Source organism: Pseudopodoces humilis, chromosome 1 (genome assembly GCF_049639895.1).
Source record: "Pseudopodoces humilis isolate 2021_Gansu_Grassland_sample_001 chromosome 1, ASM4963989v1, whole genome shotgun sequence".
In the NCBI taxonomy this organism is placed as follows: domain Eukaryota; kingdom Metazoa; phylum Chordata; class Aves; order Passeriformes; family Paridae; genus Pseudopodoces; species Pseudopodoces humilis.
The window spans coordinates 145,460,309-145,477,900 of record NC_142200.1 but is presented as its reverse complement, the minus strand read 5'-3'; the positions used below and the strand labels follow the sequence as shown (position 1 = coordinate 145,477,900).

The window sequence follows — 17,592 nt, the reverse complement described above, 5'->3', positions numbered from 1 at the left end:
TTCAGTTCCTCTCTTCAAATTTTCACTGAATCTGGCTGAGTTCTGGTTCTGATGTGAAGAGAATGCACAAAGGCTGTGGGAGCCCAACCCCTTTTTGTCTCAAATCCTTCCAAAATGGTTGGAGCAGGAGTCATGGCTCAAATCTTTTGAAAATTGATGGCAGTTCCTCAGTTATGGGAGTGGATGGAGGATTGTCTACAAAAATCTTTGCTTGCCTTTTTGTGTAAAGAGTTGGTAACTCTTGGGAGATACTTTCTGGTGGGCATGCATTTGAAACCACCTTGGTGTGTCAGAAGGTGTAGAGAACAAGGCTTATTCTTATTTTACATGTAACATGTTAAGACAGTTTCATTCTAAGCAAAAAGTGGGAAATAAAATTTTGTAGCAAAATTAAAACGTACCTACTCTTTCCACAGAGACTTACTTTGTAATTCCCATAGAACTATTCCTTATAGAATTAGAAAGCATGACAAATTTGTTTATAAATTATGTAAAAAAGCAAGAGCATAATTTTGGAAATTATTGGGGAGAAATCCAGATTTTTAAGCAGCCAGAGGGCACCTGTACATTTGATTTGAAGGAAGTTCTGCTTATGTGGGTAGAATTTGCATTTGGCTTTCACGGTTACTGGAGAGCACAGACGGGTCTTCTCACTTTGATTTAGGAATTTGCTCTGGATGGGGAAATGACAAAAGGGGTTTGGCAGAGTCTGGGTACTGGCAGAGAGTGGGAAGGAGTTGTTCTTGTGTGTAGGTAGGAAATAAAATATGTCTGTCCATCTACAAATGATGACTGTGGAAATAGTTTTACACTCTCTGATGAACCCAGGTGATGGTGCAAAGTTAAATTTTTGCCATTCTTGGAGCAAACCTTCCAGTGCTGAAATCCCAGCTGATGGCTGATGCCATGGTGGCTACTGTGAGGAGCCACCTGGAAACCAATTTCTGAGGTGCTTTTTGAACACAGCATTATTTTCCTCTGCAGAAACACAGAGAAAAAGAGTGCCTGTAAATGTACATTGGGATTTGGGAAAACCTGTGTTGCATTAAGTCTCCCTGAATTAGTGTTATTTTTCCCAGACATTGCATTTTGGGAAGATTTTTTAATGGAAGGGGTGGCTGAAGCCTTTTAGTAATTTGTTAGCATCTTACAGTGATGGGTTATTGTCATCTAAAAATTTGCTTTTATTTCCTGCTGGAATTTGTTTCACTTTGACATTGGACCTTGTTATGCCTTTGTCTGCTGACCTAAAGATCCTGTTAAGTCAGAAAAATCTTTTTCTTAGAACAGATATTTATAGATTAATTTATCTTAACCTTAAGCCAAACCCAGCATTTTTAAAACTCCTGGTGGAAAGCTGATTTTATACACCTTGAATCATTTTTTCCTTATCAGTTATGAACCTGTGCTTGACCTCTGCACTCTGAGAATGATGACAGAAATGTAATGGACTGATCTCCAGTCAGAATGTCTCCATGGTCTCATAAGCAGGCATTTGTATATTCCCATATATGGAATTCTGTTTTTAGATTTCACAGTTCCACAGCCATCCTAGATGTTGTTAACCTGACTTATAGAGATATGTATATTTATTTTTTTGGGCTTAATATTTCAATGTTTTGCTTCTTAAGGTTCACTGGTACTTTAAGGTAGACTATAGCATTTTTCTTTTCATCCTCTCCTCTTGCTTGTTTGTCTCAAAATTTCACAGAAATTAACTCTTAAAGTGAGCAGTACATGTTTAGATACAGAAAACTATCCCAAAAGGATTTCCTTTCCACTCTTTGTTGTACCCCAGCCATGTCCTAAAAGCCAGTGAAGGAGCAGTCTCAGATTCAGAAGTCAGCAGACAACTACTCATTATTCCTCATTATTTCATTGTGTGTTCCTTATTCTGGTATTATCAGACAGCAGAGTTCAAACATTTCTTTAGTCTTCCTTTTTTTCAAAGCACTCCAGCCCAACACACTCCAAGTAAAGGATCTCACTAACAGAGTTCAGGGAGCTATCAAGTTTTTCCTCTCTGGGCAGTAAGCAGATGTATTTTCTCATTATTTCTCTTTGTTGTTAGCACATGAATATGAAACCAGAAAGCAAAGACCAACAACTAAGGGTGATAAGGGATTTGCTGATGTTTCATGAAGGCAGCTAGATTGCAGCAATACAGCTGGGAAATAGGAATACTAAAGTCTACTCTAAACTCTATTTTATGATAATGATTCATAAAATATCAGTTCTTTGCTTTAAGACATTGTGGCTGTATAGTAACTGCATTTCTGCAGAAAGTGTCTCTAAGCTGAGTAGTAAGACTAACTTATCAAATTGAGAGGAAAATGAGGGAAAGATATTATTTTTTTTTTTAGCTCAAATATGATTCTTCTGGCCCCAGATTTTTGAGTAAAAACTGAAGATAAATCTTAAGGAAGGAAAAAAAAATGTGGACTATAAATGTAATAACTTGCTAGAGCCTTTTACGAACCCTCAGTACAAACAATATTTCTTGTGATAGCTTTGAAGATGGAATTTGGGTTATATTTCATGTGCTGATGCATACAACAGTGGCTGTAGTACGTGACAAATATTTCTTTTATTATTTTTTTCTTAGAAAACCTACATGCCATCAATACAAAAACTTCCACCTAGAACTCCCATTGCACTTTTTCTTCTTCACTATAAATCTGCAAGTGTTTTGTTGAGGGAAAACGAAGAACAGCAAAAAAGAAAAGATTATAATATTTCATTTTAATTGAGATCTTTGTTGTGCTCATTGCACTCCAAATGGACTCCAGAAATGCTCTTTGTAGTGAGACCATGTCAAAGAGCCTGGTCTTTAATTTGTGGGAGTAGTGATGCTCTGCAGTGCAGCTCCACAGAAGTCAGCAGAGCTGCTTCAGACAGCCCCAGAGGAGGGTCTGCTTTATCTGGTGTCAGAACAACTTAACAGAGGGTTGGTATCATTCTTCCCAGGTTCAGTTTATTGTGCAGTTATTAAGGTTTTTATCTCTGGATGTCTGTAATTGAGCCTTTTGCAGCCAAACCCAGACAACCTGTGCTCTTTTTGGTCAATAGGTCAGGTGAGCTGGACCCTGAAATGGTTTTTTCCATGGAGCTGGAAGAAGTAGGGCTCTAAGCTTTGAAAAAGGGGGCAGAATACAGATATGTCTAGTCTTTTGTAGATGGTTATCAGCTTGTTTTGCTCTGGATCCTCATCTGAAAGAAATGGACCCATGTTAGTGTGAATATATCCTGGTTTTGACCTGAGATATACCTGGGCTGTATTACCTGGTGCAATATATGGACTGGTGTAATATATTGGCTATCACCAACCCCACCCCTGCACGGGCCCACCATGAACCCGTGGTGAACACGGTGGTGTTGGGTCAATTTTGAACTCAGTCATCTTAGAGGTCTTTTCCAATGTTTCTATATTTTTTCATTCTGTGATTTACTTGTGCTGATAGAACAAGCTGTCCTTGAGCTGTGCAAATCCACAGTTAGGTACTGTGGGATATGAGAAAAGCTGCTGCAAAAGGGCATTCTGGCTGTTTTGATCCTGCAGAGCCCTTCTGTGTGTCACAGGCAGCGACTGGCACTGGAACCTTTAGAAGCAGGTATCCAAACAGGGGAAGGAGGATGCTCCATGCAGAATGCACAGTCCCCAGGACTATGACAGGGAGACTGTTTTCATTTTTATTTACTCCACATTTTTTCCTTTCCCTTGTTTTACTGCTGTGGAGCTCCAGTTTAGGGAAGCTGCCTGTGCCTTATGTTGCTGTTGAGCCTTCACCATCCGGACAGCAAAACTGGCTTCGGGTCAGAAAAACAAGTTTGGCCTCTTGTGATTTCTGCAGCCCAGCTAAACAAGCCTGGAATTTGTTGTATATGTGAGGGGAATATGAGTGAGTTCTCACAGCTATCTTATCACTTCTCCTTGTCATTTGTGCTGTTTTGTTTTGCTGCTCCTCCTAATCCACCTCGCAGTTGTGTGCAGTGAACATGTGCAAATACATCGTGGAGCTCTCAAGGAAGGGAAGGAATGCCAGGAGTGACCTTGCATGGCAACGTGGGGATGTTTTTGTAGGGACAGGTTTCAGCAAATTGTTGCTGGCCTTGCCTGTGCCCTGAGCAGCTTTGAAACATGAAGTCAGAGGTGCCACAAACACAACCTATCCCCTCCCCTCAGATTCCACCCAATACAAACTGTTTCTCCAAAATTTATCCCTTGGAGAAAAAAAAAAATCTCTTAAAAAGTCCTTATATATGTATCCAGAGATAGGTTAACTTGTGCTCTAATAGAATTTCTGCCTAAGGAACTGGGCAATAGTCTAAATTGGTCCAAAATACAACAGCAAAATAGGGAGGGGAAAAAATGTACTTTTGTTTTCTTTTCCTCAGCAAAGGCTCCAGAACTCCAAGATACTGATAACATTTAGCCTTCTCTTTGGTAAATATCTGTCCCCTGAGGACCCTGACAATGGCTAAAACCCAGTTGTTCACTCCAGCAGAGTTTTAGAAATATCCTGCTGTTCTAAAATTGTAACTGTGAAACAGGACGACAATGTCTCATTATAAAAATTCCCTGTGATGCCATTTCTAAATCAAGCTAGTATGCAAGAAGTGTCTTGGAGCAGAAGAGAGGCTTTCCTGTTTTTCATTCCCCTCTGATATTGTCTGTGTGGGAGGCAGCTGTTGGAAGGTCTGCAAGAACTTGAGAATTTGACTGAAAGCCATAAAATTGTACAAATGCATTCAAAAGCTTTGTGCAGTTTCTGTTGGAATCTGGGTTGCAAGTTTATGGTGAGACCTGGAAACTTCATCTGCCTATTATTTGATGCGAAAGTTTTGCTATGAATTTTTTGGGACATCTAATTTGAAATATTAAAATACATCTGTAAAGAAGAGGTGTAAATACTTTCCTGGAATCAATTCCCATGCATGAGACTAATTGTAGAAAAGAATTCTCTTCAACATCTATGTCTGCATGTGTCTGTTTTCATCTAGGGCTGCTGTTCATTGCTATTCAGAGGTGCTTTCCAACTGTTTTATCATATTGTGTTAATTAAGATGATGTTTTCATTAGCTTCTGTTCATGTATGGTTGGAATCTAGATTTTTGAAGAGAGATTTTAGCAGATAATAGAATGTGGGCAGCACAATGGAGGCCACAGGGAGCTCATTACCCTTTTCCCAATTCATTGTGGTTTCATCAGTCATTAATTCCACTCCAAGTTCCCTGTTGTTAGAATGTACATTGTGAGTGACTTTACTTTTCATATTCAACGATGTGCCACTTTCCATGCATAATACAAAGGTAGACAGTAATTACTGGCAGCATTAGAATACTTCAAAAGATTTAGAGACGTGGAAGAAGGCTCCCTGAGGAGGGTGCGTTTGAGAGTGTTTGAGTCAACAACACAACCTTGTAAGGCTGGAGAAAAAGGCAGTGAAGAAAAGGGCTGATGTTGAACTTGCTCTTAAATCACAAAGTGATAGAGTGAGTTAGGTTGAAGACTCTGGTCTAAGGTCCTGCTTTAAAGCAGGGCTGACTTCAGTGTTGGGTGATATTGCCCAGGGCCTTTTCCAATTGGGTTGTCAATATTTTTGAGGACACTGATTTCAGGCTTGACTGCCTTTAAGATGTTGAGCTTTTACTTATATTTAATGGGGTTTTTTCTTCTAACTAATGGGATTTTTTCTTCTAACTAGCACCTCTTATCACTTGTCCTGTTGTGCTTTGCCTCTCTGAACACTTTGTGTGTCTTCTATACCACCCCACTAAGTAGTTAAAGACAGTAATAAGATCCTCCCTTGGACCCTCTTTCTTTTCCAGGCAGAACCAAAACAGTTTTTTCAGCCTCTTAAGGTACTTTGTGTGCTCCAGGCTCTGGAACATCTGCTGTACTCTCTCTTGTGTCTGTGTCCCTCCCATATACAGGAGCCCCAAATGAGACACAGTACTCCATATGCTGTCTTGCAAGTGCCAAACAATGATGAAAAACCACTTCTCTTGACTAGTTCTTGATGCTTTTTGCTCAGTATTTGGTTGTTTATATTTGCTGCAGTGGTCTACTGCTCACTTGCCCTCCATTTGCCCACCAGCACCTGTGGATCCTTACCTGTGGAGCTGCTTTCCAGCTGCTTGGCCTCTAGCCTGTGATAGTGTGCAGATTATTCCTCCCCATCTACAGGGAATTTCCTGAACTCTGGGAAATTTCTGCCAGCTCATTTCTCCAGTCTATTAAGCCCCTCTCCAGCTCCCTCTTGCCATCCTTGAAAATGCATCTGATGTTTGTCTTGCTCAAGCCACCACAAGCCTCCCCAGCCACCATGGCCTTTCAAAGACACAGAGAACAGATCCTTAATGCATCAACTATCACCCTTGGGTGCATCCTTCCTGCTCTCACACATTTTGGTACAGGCTTGTGTCATCCCTTCTTTGATCTTCTGCCACAAGCAGTGCTTCACTGCCCTTGGCTTTGCCCTCAGCACAGGGGTGTGGGAGGAGACCTTTCAGTAAACACAAAGGTGATGAAAGCACCAAATACCTCGTGTATTTCTATGTGGAGGATCAATGTCCATAGCCATTTAAATTTACACACTCATGTGGCTTATATCCATCACCCACTCTGTGTGTGTGATTCACACACAGGAGCCAAAGGACACACAGATACAAAACCTTGTGCCCTGACATCCCTATCTCCTTGCACAACTGCAGATGGACCCTGTGCATCCCACAGGTTCACACCTGGGAGCTGGAAACAAGCTCCCCAGAATGGATTGAGGTGATACCAGACTTTTGGCTGGGCTATTGTTCAGTTAATAGATCTACTGTCCTCTTTTGGTTGCTTACTGGGTGCCACAGCTTGAGCAGATCCAGAAGTGAAGGCTCTTCCTAGGAAAGTGAAGTGATGGCTCGTTTGAAGTCAGCACTCAAACAGGTGTATGCAGAGAAAGGTAGGACAGAGGACTACCAGCTATCAGGAAAGCTGAGTATAATCCTGGCACAGTCCTATAACTCACAGAGCACATTAGGTGCTGAAATTCTTATTCCTCATTTTCTTGACAAATGATGCAACAAGAGCAGAAAATGGCTAATATGAATCTTGTCTCAAGCCTGTGATTACGGTGGTAATAAGGAATGATATAAACTTAACTCGTTCCTGTTACAGGGTGCTAAGGAGAGTGAATTGCATGTCAGGAGCAGTGTGCAGCCAGAACAGAAACTGGCTGTGAAATAACTGTCTAATAACCCTTTTTCATGATTTTTGAATTCTGTTTAGCATGTGGAGTTCTTGTGTGATACTCAAGGCGACAGAAAACAAGTGTTTCTTAGCTGTAATTCTTGACCATCAAAGACAATTTTATTTAAAGGAAGGATATTCTGTGAGGATTTCAGGCTCACAGAATGGTTTGGGTTGGAAGAAAACCCTAAAGCTCATGTAGTCCAACCCCTCTGAAATGAACAGGGACACCTTGAACTACATTAGACGGTTCAGAGCCTCATTCAGCCTAACCTCAAATGTTTGCAGGGATCATTCACCACATCTCTGGACAGCTCGTTCCTGTGTTTCACTGAAGAAATCAAATTTAAAAAAAAATTCTTCCTTATATCTAGTCTGAATCTACCCATGCAGGGCATGAAACACTTCACAAATACCATCTTCTAGCCAGACTCTGTGTGTGTTTGCTTTACTTGAACATGAAATCTTGCAGAAAACACAATACATAATACAGAAATCATGGCAAAAGGAGAGGCTTCAGTTCCTGGAAATCTCTATTTACTTATCTGGATTTTGATCCCTTTCTATATTTTCTAAGTAAACTGTCATTAAATTAGTAAGCTCTGATAAACCAAGTAACTGGTCTAGCCCTTTAGTTTTCTTTCAGGCAGAAATAATGTATCTCAGTGTTTTAGGAGGGGGCACAATCTTTCCAAGCCACTGTTTTGTAGCCCTCTGGGGCAGCACTCTGCTGAGCTGTCAATACATGGATTATCAGATGCCTTCCCCTTTCACTTCCTTCTGTCAAAAGGCTTCTCTCAAAAGCTTGATTCCTTTAAAAGTCTTGTCTTCATCTCTTCTTAGTGACCATGATTGAAATGATTCTTTCTGGAACATAATAGCTTGGCTTAGGACTGTCCATTTTACCAAATTCTTGCCATTTTAAACCATGAAAACAATTTTCTTCATTTATTTTGTTTTTGACATCTCTGTTCTTTTGGTACTTCAGTGTTTCTTTAATGCCTCCATTTATTTTTGGCCAAATGAGAACTGTCTCATTTTGTTGGGATTTTCTTATTCTGATGTTCATTCTGACATTTTTCTTTGTAGAAAGTGTAGAAGATGTGTTTTTTTTTAAGCACTGAAAGCCAGACAACAGTGTTAGAATTTTGATATTAGTAGCATGCACACAGACTGATTCTCTTCTATTTGCAATGTTTCTTCTTCAGTGATCTGTTTCTAGTTCATCTGCAGACTTGCAGATTCACTGCAAAGCTTTTTATCATGTTTGCATGCAGGTTTACTGCTGGTTTCAGATCATTAGCTGCTCTTGAAAGTGTTTGTGGTATTACTAATGGGGCCCAAGCTGAACCTTAGTTGTGATTAAGTACTTCCATATTTGTAAAATTCTCTTTGGTATCTGTTAGTTTCTCTTTTGGGTCTTACAGCCAGTGCTCACTGATTAGTTTCTGTTTTGAAACTGCAGCTCCAGGGGAGGCTTTAAAATGTTATTCATAGATACTTGCTTGGGTCAATATAGCAAGTGCATCATCTATTTCACTTTGTGTACACATCTTCAAGTAGCTCCCAAACCTGTGGGTGTGTAAGAGGCTCATAACAGCTCTGTGATTCTGCAGCAGATCTGCTCCCAGCCCTCCCTGCTGCTTCTGTAAAGAGAGTTTGATTAATTTCAACAGGTCAAAAGTTGGTGTTTTCTATTGATGCCAAAAGGTTTTTCTTTTTGGGCTCCTCTTGTGCTGTAGCCTCCATGGTAGTTGGCTAATCTAGCACAGGTTCTGTGGGCTTTGCAGGGGACTTACGTTTTTCTTCTGATTTTTGAACCGTTTTATATTGGAGTCTTGGTACATGCTATATTACTTGAAAAAGAGGTCATGGGGCAAGGCTTTTTTGCACTTTAAAATAATATGGCTCTTGCTTGAGACTAAAGTCTGGTCTTTTATGGCTTAAGACCCTTTGCTTCAGTCATTCTTAGTGTTTGCTGCAGCTCATATTCCCAGGCCATCAGCATGCCCTTTCACATTTTCAGATAAATTGTCTGGCTTGCTGTCCAGTGAAATTTTTATACATATCCCTGTACAATATTTAAATTCTACTTTACTGTCATAAGGTGGAAACAGATGTAAGAGTTTCAGCTCTGCTCATAAATTTAGCACCCTGCTTTATCAGTTTCCTCTGTCATGGCACAGAAGGTGCAAAAGTGTCATTTTGGATCCTTTGCTACATCCCATGGCATTGCCATGAGGAAGGAGAATACTCAGCTTCTCATGTCATTAAACTTGACACTTCTGCATAATTTTGACCAGCTGCATCTCAGAACCAAAAATTGTGTAATCCAAGATAATGGCCCATTTTCTTCCAAGGTGAAGAAAATGGTTCCTGCTGCAAGAGAAAATGTAGAGAAAATGTACAAGAAGGCCTCCTCCCTCTGATGGTGTTGTGCAGGTAAACCCAGGATACCCACATGTGGCACTTCTCCAGCCTGCCTTCAAAAACTCCTGTATGAGGAAGGTTCAGTAGTTTCTCTAGGGGTATGAAAAACAGTTTTGTAATTCTGATATAACATTACCTTTTTCCTTGCTTTATTGGTAATCAAGGAGAAAGCAGATCCATTAATTGGGTTTTTCTCTGAATGTTGTTTCCTGCTTTTGTATGGCAGATACCACGTGCTCTGTATCTTTTCTGAACTCCTGTGATTTTTACTGGCGCATGTTGTTTTGTCATATTTTTATTTTGGGAATATTTTATTTTGGCATATTTTATTTTGGTGAAATTTAGTGGTTCCCACTGTGTTAATTTGGTCATTTTTTTTAACTAGACTTGCTGCTCTGTGTCTATCTTGTGTGTGTTACTGGAATGCTATTTAATGAACAAGATCTCTTAAGAAAAATTATTAAAAATTCTTCACTGTGTTTAAAACACACATCTCACTGACTTTTTGGTGCACTGGAGCATAAGTTTTACACATCATCACAGCTTTTTTCCCCACTGCCTGTGCAGTTGCCTGAAATTGTTTTCTGTAGTATTTTATCCTGTGGTCATGCTGATTGCTGTGTTATGGCATTGCTTTCTGCTTTGCTTGAATTTGCAAAATTCATCTCTGTTGCAGTTGCTTCCCAATTTTGCTTACAGATTCTTATCAATATATCTTCTTGGCCTTTCTCTAGGATTCTGTGTAGCTATTTCTTTTAGTGTTTGATGTATGCCCATCTGTGTATGTCTTGACTACAGTGGAGTGAAATCCATCCCTAGAGCTCACAGACTTGCTTTTTAATAGTTACAACCTGTCTGGTTTTTAATAAGAAAGTCTTTTATGACCCCATCTTCAGAGGAAAGGGCCCTTAAATTTGCCTCTTCATTTTGTCTCTTTCTCATTGCAGTTTTTAATAAGTAATGGACAGTGCTCTAGACTTGCTGTGATTTTGTAAATGCATTTCCATCTTTGCTGAGTTTTTGTATTAATGTTCACAAAATACGCAGCATTTAGGATAAAGGAAAAAAAGAGTGTGTGAGACTTTCTTCATACAACAGTCAGAAACCTCATGTTCACAAGCCTTGAACCTCATGGTGAACTTAAGACACCATGATATGTGCTGGAAAGGCCCAGCAGGACAGGCAGTGTAGCAAGGTTCTGATGACACAGGTGATCAGAGCTTCTTGACACAGGTGATTGAGAAGCTGATGACTGGGGAGACACAGCTGAACCTCATGTTTTCACTGCTGCGCCATGTGAAGTTTGGAAGAAACCTTGATGACACTGACTGCATGAAGGGAAAAAGTCAGGATTATGAAAGGAGGCCATAAAGCAAGATCACAGCCCCAGACTTCAGTAGAACAGACTTTGATTCTTCAGGGACCTGGGCCTTGTTCTGTCCAGTTTGAAAATCTCCAAAGCCAGTGATTCTCTGAGCATCATTTTCTCTGTGAATATCTTTTCCCCTCTTCCATTGTCCTGTCTTCTGTCTTTTTTAGGTACAGAGGCTGGATCATCCTGTCTTTGTCCAGCTGTTAAACTCGTTTCACTGAACTGTTGAAGCTGATTGATCTGCTATGGTCAGTCATGTACACACAGCTTTCTGTGTTTCACTGACCTGTTCTGGTTTCCTGTCTTGTGGGGTCTTATTCCCTTCAGTGAACATTTCAGTACTGCAGGTCAAAGTGGTCATAAGGCTGCTGAGAAGGGGCAAGGATGAGAGAAACAAGAACACAGCTGGTGCTATTTTCAGTCTGTTCAGTCTGAGATCAGTGTACAGGGGGTGACAACACATATCTTGGAAATGAATGCAGGGTTCATACCTATAGGTCTTTGTTTTCCTCACCAATGAAAAATGTTTGACAAGGGAATGAGCAAATATGGAGACCACTGAAGATCTTTGACTTGGAAGTAATCGGTTCCGAAGTAGCATGAAAGATGGTGACTTAGGTGGACGTAAAAACCAGGCTGGGTTGTTCTTCACAAAGTCATAGGAGTGGAGAGCATTCACTGTAATGCAAGAAGGATGATGAACAAGCAGAAGGAGCTGTAAATCTTAATGCAGGTTCTCAGTTACCCATATCTGTTGCAAATAAAATATATTTCAGAGAGAGCTTGTTCAGCAAATGCTTTGAATGCATTTCTGATGGACTTTGGTAAACTTAATTAAGGTAAGTAGAATAGTGTGAACTTTAATTAAATACTGACCGATAGAAAAAAACCCAAAACTGTTTGACAATATTTAGACAAAGATCATGTTAGCTGAGAATCATCATGAAATTATACATTTATGATTCACAAGACTTGAAGGAACATTAAGAAATGAAACAGTAACAATGGATTTCAAGTGGGAAGGCTTCAATACTCACAAAATTGGTAGGTGTTGCCTGGGAGGCAAGCCTGATGGAACAGGGAATTTAAGAAAGCTTAAAGAAGAAGCTTTCTTAAAGAAGAATATTAATAAGGTTCTCTCCTTGTGGAGGAGAGATAAGAAGTCAGTAAGAGATCAACTTGGCTAAATTATGAGCCTTTCATTGACTTCAAACACAGGAGAAAAGGGTACAGAAAGTAGAAACTAGGTCAGGTTACTAAGAAGGAGAATAAAGACCTTGTGAGCTCTCAGTGACCTAATCAAAAAGGTTAAGACATGAAGTGAGATGAAATAGCAAGGCACATTACTTAGGAGAAGTCCAAACATTGACACTTAATAGACAGAAGATTTGGAGAAGCCTAAACTGATGAATCTTTATTCTGTGCTGATCTTCACTTGCCAGCAGGTAGACAGCACTGTTAATACCTGTGCTCAAAGGAGTGAAATGACAGCCAGAGCAGGAGAGCAAAACAGCAGAGGGAGTTCTCAAATGGATCATGTTAAGTTTTTCTGTAAAAGGAATTTTAGCAGCCCTTAGCAACTTCTGGGAGTGTCTGGAGATGAGTGATGTACCCAGTGGTTGTAGAATGTGAATGGATACCAGGGGAGGGTGGTCTACCCAGAAATAGACTGATTAGTTCTCTCAGAGAAACACAGCACACAAGCATTTCACCATGAAATGAAGGATATAGTGAAGTCCTCCAAGGTTTCCTCAGGGATTGGCTGTGACCGGTGTTTTTATTTGTGACCTGTACAATGGAGAGGATCCTGAGATGAGAATCCCCCATCAGAGTGACACAGACCATAATTCAAAATGATCTTCATAGAATTGGAAGTATGACCTGAAAAATGAGAACATTATTTAATAGGGAATGATTACACTTACGAAGGAATAATCAAGTAGATGACTATAGAACGAGAAGATAACACTCTGGACATTCTGAGGTGGGTGAAGAGGCTGTAGAGAACTGCAAAATAGATGAATGATGGCAAGCTCTGCAAAGTATTTAGTGTCATAGGGAATGTGTGAGCAGGAGCACAGGCTGCCCTGTGATGTAATTACTTCTGTGTAGCAAAAGAATGGCCTTAGACAGAGAATTGGGCCATATTTAGTGCTGTCCTTCAAGGTAGAGATGATCCATTCTCTAGCTGAGAACAGTTTGAAACATGACCTGCAAGAAAATATTGAAAGAATTTGGCTTGTTCAAGCTAAAAAAAGAATGCTGATAAGAACATACGGTCTCCCTTATTTAATTTTCATATTACTTTTTACTTATTTTTTTCGTATTTTCTCTAGTTTAAGAAAAAATGAAAGTATCTTCTCTAAGTGCATTTTTGAAATGGAAAAAGGAGAAGACTTGACCTTCAGCAAGGAAGTTTCCATTTGAGCTGCAGAGACTCTGTCATTTGGGCTGACTTCATTGTCAAATATTCATCAGGAATGTCTTGGGCAGGGAGATGGGTGGACCAGGTAATGCCATCTTGGATTTCTCCCAACCTGATTTTCTGCAGTGTGAGTGACTGAGATTTTTATTTGCATTACTATTTGGAGGCAGTGACCCTTCTCCCTACTAATGCTACCCTGGCTTGTGAGCAGAATGACATGAGGATGAGCACGAATTCTGCTGGCAGCAATCACTTGCTCTTGTCCTATCTTTAGTTTCAGACCTCTGGTCACCAAAAAGAGGGATATTATCCCCATGGCACTGATTTTTCACTTGATACAGACAGAGAGTGAAATTCATATTTAAGCCTTTGGTTGAAAACTGTTTATTTCTGTGTGATGTGTAAATACCACATTATCACTTCACAACTGATGAGTGAGCAGAACAATAAACATCTTTGTGCTCATTTGTTTGTAATACAGGCAAATCTGTTCACATTATGAAAGGAAATAATTTTGTCAGCTTCTAAATATCTTTTTTTCGTTTCCATTGTTTTCAGGCATCAAAATGGAATAAGTCTGCAAGAACATGGTAGAAAGGCAAAATATAATTGCTGAAGAGAGAAATTGGCAAGGAGTTGGGACTTGTCTATCATTTGTCATCTATCAGTTGCAGAGGAGGAATAAATGACTCTTGTTAGACTCTGAGGTGGTTTGTATTAAGACAGAGTTTATTGTGTTTAATGGCATTTGAACCTTCCATAAGACAATATGTTTCAGCCTTGTGTACTCTCAGTTTTAGAAAACAGTTGCAGATGGAATTTCCTAGAAATAAATGATGCTGTGGGTTGATTGATACGTATGAACCCAAAGCCCCCAAAGACTGTCAGCTAAAAAAAAACACTGAGGAGTCAAAGACAAGAGTAAGACTTTTATTCTTAATAAATCTGTTCTCATGAGCCATAAATAATTCTGATATCTAGGACAATTTTCTCAGGACAGAGAGCATCATGTTTTGGTGTTTGATATGGTTACACTTACATGTCATTTGTTCCTGTACGTAAGAAATAGCTGTACTGTGTTGAGGGATCTGGTTTTATGCTGTCAGAATGTGTAATCAATAGAGTTTTAAATATTCTTTTTTTTTTTTTTAACATGTGGGAAGTTATGTATAATGCAGCATGTGAGAATACCTTTAGCACTGCTGCTAATGAAAATCCATTTTCTTTAAATCTCAGGCTTTAATGAATGCAGGAATGTGTTATTCCTTGCAGACATTATTTTGAAGATTATCCCAGGTTATTAGATTTGATTAAAGGATTTTATGCTTGGCTTGCTTGAGAGCTGAGGATTAAGCAATAAGGAGCTTTCTCCTATGCTGTATCTTTGGGCTTATCATTTCAGTACCGCAGGGCTTTGATTACTTACCCAATTTTGTAAAACATACAGATTTTGTTAATTTACAGCTTTTCAGATCAGTCAGAGCTATTAAGCCTGCTGGGTGATATCCTGCCTGACAAGCCCTATTACAGGCTAGGTTTGCTTCTGCTGGCTTGACCAATGTATGCCCTTCGTCGATACAGAGCACTCAGCCCTTGTGGGGATCTCAATCCCTCTGTACAGAGACTTCAGTGTCCTTGGGGATTGAACTTGCCTACTTGGTAGCAAAGTTTTGGGGCTCAGAAGCTTTTTTAAAACTTACATGGAGGACGTGAAGTTCTTCAGCTTCATTTAGAGGCAAGGACAGATACTAAGATGGTTCAGGGGATGCTTGTCTGGATTGTTTGTCTGCCTTACTGTAGAACTATCCCTGATCTACCTTTGCACAAGACCAGGCTTCATCTGGTGCTTTTTTCTGGAGTCTTTGGAGGGAAAGGTGAGGAATCCAGATGCTCACTTCACTGTTACGATGGTTTACAGAGAACAAATGTGTTTTCATTCCATGGATGCTGCAGGCAGAGGATGAAGTGTGTGTCTGTATGTCCCCTTCTGAAGGCAGTGCAGAGGTGGTCAGAAGTGCATGAGCAGGGTCAGAAGATCACTGTGAATGACTCTCCTGAGGATAAAATCCCATTCTGCTCATGGTTCTGCCTCCCATGCACCAGGAGTTAGGGCTGTAAGAGGTCTTCTCCACACCAGTGGGTGTGCCTGGCTGTTGTGCTGTGTTTGTGCTCACCCACAGCCTGTGCACTGGGGCTGTGCAGCTGGGAATGCTGTCACTTACATCCTCCAGCCAAACTTGGAGCAGTTCCAGCAGATGATCTGCTGCAGGTGCCTTTGTAGGCCATTCTTCCCATATACACTCTCAAAGAGCAGGTCAGACTCAAGGATGTGGGGTTTTGGGGGTTGGTCTTCAATACCAGTAAATGCACCTCACGTAAATATGGTCTTTGTTCATGGCAAAAGACTTTCCTTGTCCCTAAATAGCTGCCTGAAGGATACAGATTTTGTTTCTAAAACACTCTGTTTTGCTGGTTCTTTGGCTCATTTCCAGTGTGGGATGAAGGACCTTGGAATTTAGAACAAAACAAAACCTCTACTTCTTCAACCCAGCTTCCCACAGATGGATTACTAGCAGAATGAGTCCAGCAGACAGCCCAGGCCACTTCTTGATATTTCAAGACCCTGCATGTGTATAGATTCCTCAGATGTTCTTTGAAATATGTGGGCTGGTGGTCACTTCAGTGTTAAACTTCAGTGTAGAGCAGCAGATAAATACAGTTGCTGAGCTCTCACAACCTCTAATGCATTGAATTGCTATTGCCCATCTGACTTGATGTTCCCCCTTTGGTCTATGATTTTGATTATTTTTTTCCAGCCTTGACCTCTTTTCCATTATCAAAGAGCTGAAAGACACTATTGTTTAATTCCCTGGGGTCAGTTCATAACTAATTCAGCATATTAATTGTGTGTTTCACCGTGCTTGGCTTATCTTCCTTCAAACAACTCATTTGCTCAGAGCTGCAGTTCAATCTGGTTCCAGTTCTCTTTTGAAAGAAATTAAACTTAGATTGGGCAGAAATCCCAGTCTGTAGCTGTTAACCCATGGGAGTTCAGGGAAAGCTCTGGACTGCACAGCTTTTGTCAACTTTTAATACATAAGGTGGTCCGGGTGGTGATAGGACATAGAATTCAGTTACAGTAATTCCAGAGGAGAGGTATGAAAGGGAGCCAAGACATTTCTAATGCTGTTGATGATGAATATTCCTTTGCTTTCCTTACTTGCTGTTTCTTGGCAGGACCCTTCTTTTTTACATATTGTCCTTGATTGAGGCATTTGGGAAGGTGGGATAGTGCAAGGGTGAGTGTCTCAGAATAGTCATTTAGCTCAGCTAATTTCCTCTCAGTTGTCCCTTAGTAAGTTTGGGAGGTGTGGACCTGAGCAACCTTAAGGAAAAATTCCAGTGACTAATAATTCAGAAACCCTTCCTGAATGAAACACACCATTTTAGTTTCTGTTTTGGTGTTTTAATCAATCAATTGAACTTACTAAAATGTGATCCATGTTCAGACATTAAAAACCTTTCACCTAAATTAACTTTTGATAGAAGCATTTTATTAGTGTTCTTAGACCTCCAACGAGGAGTAACGATGGTAAATCATTAATATATATGCTGCCATTTTAAAATTTAAATCTGTGCCCTGATGTGTTTTACTGTTTTATAGCTATTATATGAAGCCCCTTGGGATGTTCTCATAAAAGGTGTCCCATAAATTTTATATAGCCTTGTACTGCATTATATTTTACTGCAATATTCCAGCTTTTCATAAAACCTCCAAGGCATCATTTTTTTTTTCCCTGAAGGCCTCCATGAGAGAAAGACATCAAAATTTGTGTTGGCAATTTCTAGTGAAAACACCTACCATTTGCAATTGTCATCTCTGTTCTCAGTGACATATTGCCTTCTGTCATTTTCAATGGAAAAAGCTTAGGTGTAAAAGATACAAATGGAGATGGATCTGTAGGAATAAGAGGGATCTATTTTGTATATACTTCTGTCTCTGATTACATACCAGTTGGTTTCTCTCTGCTTGTTTTACCCTCCTGCTGAGCTTTCACAGGCTTTCCTGCAGTTTAGCTATGGTAAAAACATCCAGGGCCACATCCTACAGGGGACCAGGGATGC

General features: G+C 40.1%; 1 long non-coding RNA gene across 1 annotated transcript in view; it reads left to right on the top strand.

Annotated features, from left to right (window-relative positions):
- The window catches only part of LOC148185252 (uncharacterized), a 39,824-nt gene extending 25,540 nt beyond the window's left edge, over positions 1–14,284 (top strand). The window contains exons 4-5 of the long non-coding RNA XR_015774120.1: positions 13,379–13,552; positions 14,026–14,284. This is a non-coding gene — a long non-coding RNA (uncharacterized LOC148185252). The remainder of the gene's footprint in view (positions 1–13,378; positions 13,553–14,025) is intronic.
- Positions 14,285–17,592: the final 3,308 nt, after the last annotated feature.